This window comes from Triticum aestivum, chromosome 6B (assembly GCF_018294505.1).
Source record: "Triticum aestivum cultivar Chinese Spring chromosome 6B, IWGSC CS RefSeq v2.1, whole genome shotgun sequence".
Taxonomy (NCBI): domain Eukaryota; kingdom Viridiplantae; phylum Streptophyta; class Magnoliopsida; order Poales; family Poaceae; genus Triticum; species Triticum aestivum.
Genome location: NC_057810.1, coordinates 622811106 through 622818973, shown reverse-complemented (window position 1 = coordinate 622818973; position 7868 = coordinate 622811106).

Sequence of the window (7868 nt, the reverse complement as noted above, 5' to 3'; positions counted from 1 at the left end):
GCTGGGACACGCTGTCCCTGATTTATGCCGCTTCAGCTTGGATCAGTCTCCATCATGTGGAACCGGACTAGAAAGCTGTGACAATGATTCCCGTTGCCCACCGCTATGGATCGTGCCATCCATGAAGAACACCTGGGACTGGAACCTGGAGGAGTACATGCATGTAGCCCGTCTATAACGTGTAAGTGGAGTACGGTAATTGTGAACGCTAGCGCTGTGAATATATGTAGACTAGTCGTGCACAAATTTATCACATGAATTGGAGATGAACTTGTGTGGCATACTGGCATTTGTCCTTTAGAATTTATTACTAGTAAATGTGTTATGTGTACGTGCAACTTGTGTGGTTGTTGCACGGGCTCCAACATGCTCTTTGAGAAAAAAAGGTGGCACAGCTTTGGATATACGTGACGTGGCAGCATCATACAGTAGCATCGTTCGCTATAGTTGTAGTACACTCCTACTAGGACGACAACTCCTATAAAACCTTGCGCTTGGCTCTTTGCCTCTTCGGGAGGTTCAATAGTTTGTACTCGTGTGAACCTTGCACTTGCCTCTTCGCCTCTTCGGAAGGTCCAACAATGATGATACTACAGTACAGTATGCGTCTAGCAATCTGACATCGATTGAACTGCTGCACGTCCACCATGAGGGCGAGGGCGAGGGAGAGGAAGAGGGGGAGGGTGTTGTAGTCAAAACCCTCTCCTCGTCCTGTGAACCACCGCGCGTGTGGGCGAGGGAGAGGCGTAGTAAGCAAGCTTCTCCTCGTTCGGTGAGTTGATGGGACACATCAAAGCAGTACTAGTGCTAGTAGTAGTCCATACTGCGTCCTTTCCGATTAATATGGCTTAATTTGAAACGAGAAAAATACACTGGCGGTCAACGTATGTAACAATACGCTCTTTACGGTCACTATATATAATTTTGCATCGATTATACGATCACTAGCTCATTGTAGAGCACCGTATTGCACCCTACTGACCGGCCACATAGTCGACGTGGCACTTTGTTGACTGGTTAAATTGTCACCTGGTTTCTGGGTCCCACCTGTCAGTTGGCGGAGCAAAGAAATCAGTTAAACAAAACTTTACGCAGGCGCCACACGAGTCCAACCCTTGCGCCCGAACCGCCCTGGCTGTGTATGTGAGTGCATGCACATGTCCTCCCTCGACCTTCCAACAAAGAGTGTACATCGGCTATAAAACAAAGAGTGTAGTAGTACATGATGTACATCTACACTTCCAATGCATTTAGCCTTTAATCTAAATCGATATTGATTGAGTAATGCACCAACTTGTGTTGTAGGTATAGGCTACATGTCTATCCTTAATTACAGCATGCAATGGCCTTCATTTAATCTTCTTATCTCAATGGTCGCATGCACACATAAGTCTGCTACTTTTGGGCGTTAATTATACCCTGGTCAATGTGTAAATCTCTAAATGTACAGTCTTTCACGGATGTAGGGAGTAGGTTGAGCACTTGAGCGTGAGTGTGTGTGTTGCATCGTGTGATGTGTGCCGCATGGGTGCATGAGTGTTGCGTGCATCCATGTGGAGTACGTGTGAGTGTTGCATGTTGCCTGCAGTCATGCATCCATGGGGCTTACTCCCTCCCATTGACATGTTCATATTTCAAACTTCCTCTATTCCCTCCATATGGTGATACTCCCTCTGTTCCCAAATACTCTAGTACGGAGTAAAAGCCTCCCTCTGTTCCCAAATATGGAGTATTTGTCTTTCGACAGATTTCAACAAGTGACTAGGTACGGAGCAAAATGAGTGAAGTGAGCGTAGAGGCATAGGGATATTGTAGAAACATAATCCTCGCGATCCATCATTCCCCATCTCGGTCAGAGAGAACTATTCAACTAGTCTTCACAGTGAAGTGACAATACATGCTGCAGCAGATGGGACACGTAATTAATAAGCTGAACCAGCATGTTGGTGTTACTAAATCAGCCTTACCCAGTACTGCCATCATGTTTGCCAGTAGAGCACGCTTCCGCAAATACGCCTACGCACCTGTGTCCTCCATTAACTGACATATGGGCCCTCTTGTGGTAGACCCACATGTCATCGGTGTAACTATTTACACTCGGAGGACGGTGCCTATATCCTGGTAGTAATACTAGTAGAATTGAGATTTAATGCACTTTCTTCCCCGTCTTCCACTCTTCTTCCTCCTCTCTTCTTATTCCTCCTCTCTTCCCCATCGTTGGCCGCACACCATTTACCCCCGCTCACTGCTTTCCCGCCCGCGCCATCTTCCTTGGTAGCTCGCGTGTACCATATCCCCCCGCTCACTGCTCGGCCACACGAGGAGAAGTTTCTTCGCTCGCCCGCCCGAATCCACTTCCCTGCTGGCTCGCAGGCACCGAAAACCCCAATGGCAGAACCGACTGACACGCAGAGCCGCGATTGGAATTCCCTCCCTGATGTTCTCTTGGAGCAGATCTGTAGTCGTATGGACCTACTCAGCACCGTCTGTCTGGCCGCATGCTCGGTCTCTTTGTACCGTCTACTCGTCTACAACCGGGCGGCTCTTTTCAAGACACCCTGCTTGCTGATGCCCGATCCTCGCAGGTGGCCGAGACACTGACTTGACGATCCTACGGAGGTTGTCGTGGTGCCCCTCGAATTGCTACCACTACCCGTCCACCTGTCCTTCATGCGCGGCCACTACTAGGCGGGCATGAAGGCCAACTGGATCGTCCTCATCCACCACACCGGTAGTCCGTGGCATCTCGTGGATATCTACACCCAGCAAGAGATCACCCTTCCATCGTTGGATACAGCCGACATCGAGCCTCGCGGCCCGCTGGACACTCCTGCCTACTACGCATGAGACGCGTCAAGCTTTTGGCTCGACCTCTGTTTGCAGAAAGTTGTAATCTGCGAAGTGCCCACACCATCAAAAGACTACATAGATTACAGGCTCATTGCCTTGTTCAACATGGGATTAGTCTATCTGGAATCCGGTCGCCATACATGGTTATGGCTCATCATCAATCCTATTGAGGCAACATTTCTGTCTGATGCTATAGTGCATGATGGCATCGTTTACGCGGTCGACGCACAGATTGGCTGCCTATACTGGTGGAATCTATTGTCATGTAATTGTTCTATCTCATCTCATCTTTACCTTATGAATACGACTGCCTGTTCATTTGTTACCAATTTAGAATGCATAGCATGTCTATAACCACATCATTGCTATATGTCCCTCTCATTTCCTAGATTTTTATGACCACACATGTTGTTGTTAGAGCTGATATGAGAACAATTGGCATCTAATGATTGTTAGAATACATATTATGATCATAACATCATGATTGCTATATGTTACTCTCGTTTACTAGATTTTTATAACAACGCATGTTATTGCTTAGAGTTGATATGAGAATAGTAGTAGTAAGTGCTATGGTAGAATATGAGTAGGTGCTGTCATAGCTATTTTCCTCTCATTGTTACATGATGTTTGAACCATGACATGTTGCTAGAATATGAAATCCATTGGCTTATTTTTTTAACTTGGGGTATGATTATGACCACGGCATTGAAATTCTCTGTCTATGATATGTGTCACTGTTATAATAATCTTAATTCCACACATACTCTAAACATGATTGTTTATTTTTGTCCTTTTGGTCTCCAATTTGAATTGTTGCAGCAAACGCAAATGCGATGGCCTTCATGATTCCAGGACCTGGAATCATACCAGCCGATGGGTGCTGGTTTATCGCTCGTTTAGCTGACGGCGGTCATTTGATGCTCATTTGCACATACCAAATTAACCAAACCATTACATCAAACCACATGCAGTACAATGTGTGGGGCGTTCGTGACATTGATGGCTATGGCTGCTTCGTGTTCGAGAAAGATCCCAGCTCCATTGGGCTAGGCATATTCAAATGGAGGCGGGTTTATAGCCTCGCCAACCACTCCTTGTTCCTCGGGATCAATTATCCGATCATCCAACCAATCATCGATCATATCACCGGCGATGATTACTGTGCTATGCAACTTCCATTCGCGAGGGGGGGCTGTGTTTACACATCATACCATGGGTTTCATGAATCACCATATCCAGAGATTCGTCGACACAGCTTGTTGCCAGGTAATCTTCAGTGTGTGAAAGGCATCAAGCTTCCATGCGATGGATGGCTTTTGCAAACCCGACATGCGGCGATGTGGTTCATGCCAACAGCAAATATGCAGAACTTGATTCGTGCTGATATCTAGACTGAGCCATGTATTCTGCTGCTGTAGCACGACCCTCTTTTGTTGGATATTATGTATTGTTGTTAGTTTGAAGCACTCCTCTGGTTTGAAGGATAGATACCTTCCTGGGATCAAGTGCATCCTAACTCACCTACGTAGGATGTACTGATAATGATGATGGAGATGTTGTGCAGAAGCCATATATATACATATATATCAGTTAGGCTTCAAGTGCATACTTGTTAGTTAAACCTATGTATAAATTGTGACACTAAATACGACTAGTAAGTAGTACAGTAGCAGTACTAGTATACGTCGGTCAAATTATTCATCATGTCCACACATTGAATTGATGTGACAACACGCTGCGCGTGAGGTGACACAAGAATCCCAGTGGCGTGTTCGGGTATTCCGGACTTCAGATTTGGAGTACCACTTATCTTTCGAAATCTTTTTTTTTCGAAACGGAGGCAAAAGATTTGCCTCATCCATTAAATAAGAGGAGAATAGAGTTTAGAGTTTTTACAAGCGCCCTTGCAAAACGGCATGGCAACTACTCTCGTACAACTGTCGAAGAAGCGTGAGTTTTTACTCTGTCAAAATCTTTCATCATTCACTTAAAACAGTCGATTGGTCATACATTGAGTACCATATAACTGGAATTACCGATGCAAGTCGAAGAAGGATTGGCCGGTGCTGCCGGCTGGCCTCAAGTTCGATCCCACGGATCAGGAGCTGATCGAGCACCTTGAGGCCAAAGTGAGTATTGATAGCGCGAGATTTCAGTCTCTCATCAATTTGTTCATACCAACCATCGACAGCGAGCACGGCATATGCTACACCCAACCTGAAAAACTTCCAGGTAAGACACCAATCAGCCGTCTACTTGCACAAACATATTCCTTTGTTTATAGCTCTATTTTTCTTTTTAGACGCAGACCTGGTGAAACAATTACAATTTGACAGTTAATAAAAAGTGAAACAAGTGACTGCAACATGCCAAAGATGTTATGAAAATGCCAACTAGGTACACTAAAATATGTATTCCACAATACTGCAGGTATCACACTGAGTGGCCTAAGGAAGCATTTCTTCTAGCGCAATTGCAGGGCATTCAAAAGGGGCATGTGGACGCGTCACAAGATACAGTCGGAGTGCGGCACGCACGCGATGTGGCACAAGACCGGCAATACCTTGCCTGTGATGGTCAACGGCCGGCAGACGGGCAGCAAAAAAGGTTCTGGTGCTGCACACCAACAAGAACTTCGACCAGCAGAGGACCAACTGGATGATGCACCAATACCACATCGGGGACCTGGAGCAAGAGAAGGAGCGGGAGCTGGTCCTCTGCAAGATTTTCTATCAGACGAACACTAGGGCAGGAGTAGTTTGGTATTGGTAGTTGTACTACCTTGCCGTCCGCAAGTTGGTATTGTTGTTAACGATCTTTTGGTATGAACTTGCATTTGCTTCCAACCATCATGCCGAGGGTAGGCGTGGATATAAAGCTGAATCGTTTGTTTCGAAACAAATTCTTAGGAACCTGATTTTTATTTGATGGGTAGCATAAGCACCCGCCGTTCGAATTCCCAGTTCTGCAGTTTTTTCGAAACAAGTGCATGCACTTATTATCACGATAAAAAAACAATATCCATGTTGTGTCCCAGTTATCAGTCTGTGCTTGCAGAATTCTCTCGTTTATTGAGCACGTATATTGTTTTTTCAGGTCGAGCAAGTTTCAACTGGGTTGTAGACTGACCAAGGTTGGTTTTGTTTTTAACAGGCCCAGCCCATGACGACAACGGGGCACAAAGATCCAGCAGGTATCTACTGGCCTCTGGCCCGCCAGCGTTAGTTATATTTTTTATTACAACATCCGCAGGCAGTTTTGTTACTGAATCAAACACACAGCCCAGTTCTATTTTCCTCTTGAAACGCATGTCCTACATCCGTTTTCTAATCTCTACATATAGTTTTACTAGTTCATATACACGTATCATTATATTGAAAACACATAAAATTCCCTTTTCATATTTACATCCTTATTTTTGTTGTTTTTTCCCACCCAGCGCTGATTTTTTTACCACTGGTTTTCCCTTAAACCAACTCAATTGTCCCACGTCTTATTTGCTTACAAAAACAAAACGATTTTTTTGGCAAATCAATAAGTTCTTTAAAAAATGTTTATCATTTCGGGATTACAACAGTTTGGACTCCACCGAAATATGCAAAATAAGGGTGAACTTTTTGACCGTGGTCCTGAGCAGAAAATGGGCTGTAATAAATACTTAAGAATTAGTAAATGGGCTGCAAATTATAAAAAAATAGCAAGTGGGCTGCAAATTGTAAAAAGTAGTAAATGGGCTTTATGTTGTCTGCCACAGATTTGGAGGCTGACTTGTGGGCCTACCAAGTTCATGTGTACCCAAGGTTTCTTAAAAAAAAACTTAGTCAACAATCGCCTCTACCAGCGTCAGACCGTTAGATGTCAATCTAACGGCAATTGTGCGTCTTCAGTCTCTGATCTTTCTGCCCCAGCCGCCCAAACCAGCGCCGTTGAAACCGCCTGCTCCTGCCTCCCGTGGCCGGCAGTGCTGCCGGGAAGGCCTCACGGCCCCATCATACTCACATCCCTGGACTGTCTATCCCTCTACTCACCCACACCTCCTGTTATTTTCCGGCGATGGCAGCCAAACCAGTCAACCCTCGTACTCTCCACCGCGTGGGCAGCCACTGCCGTGTCTTCGCTGGCTCCCTGTCGTTCCCTTCGTAGGCCTCGCCGTCGTCCACCGCCCTGGTGCTCTTGGGACGGTGTGGTCAACGATGTCCATCCAACGGCCGTAGTGCTTCTTCAACCTGTGGTCTTCTTGCCCCAGCCGCCCAAAGCAGCGCCGGTCATGCCGCATGCTCCTGCCTCCCATGGCCGGTTGTGCTCCCGCGGAGGCCTCACCGTCCCCATACTACTCCCACCACTGGCCAGGCCATCCCTCCACTCACCCACTCCCCCTGTTATTTTGCGGCGACGGCAGCCTCACACCGCAGCCGAACCAGTGAACCCTCGTACTCCTCTCCGCGTGGGCATCCACTGCCGCGTCTTCCCCGGCTCCGCGTCGTCCCCTTCCTAGGCCTCGCCGTCGTCCACCGCCCTGGTGCTCTCGGCACGGCGTGGTCAATGTGGTCAATGACCGACTTTCATCGGAAGAGTACTGTATGTGGAGAGGCTGACAGCTGGGTCCACGGCAGCCGCAAGGAAGTGCCTCCTTATTACGCGCAAAATAATTATTCCTCCACCTGACAGCAGGGACCCACCGGACGGGCCACCAGTATTTCACAGAAAAGACGTTTCCCCCCTGACTGTTGTGACCCACCAGACGGGCCACCGTATTTCACAAAAAAACGTTTGCCCCTGACTGCTGGGACCCACTAAACGGACCACCGTATTTCGCGAAAAAATGTTCCCCCCGCTGTCAGCTTGGACCCACCGAAAGTGTCTCCTTATTACGCACAGAAAAATGAATACTCCCCCTGCTAGCTGGGACCCACCATGGTGGGAGGCTGACTTGTGGGCCTACTAAGTTGACGGGGACAGAGGGCTTTGTTAACTTAGTCAATATGAACGATTCTAGCTCTATTGACCGTACGATG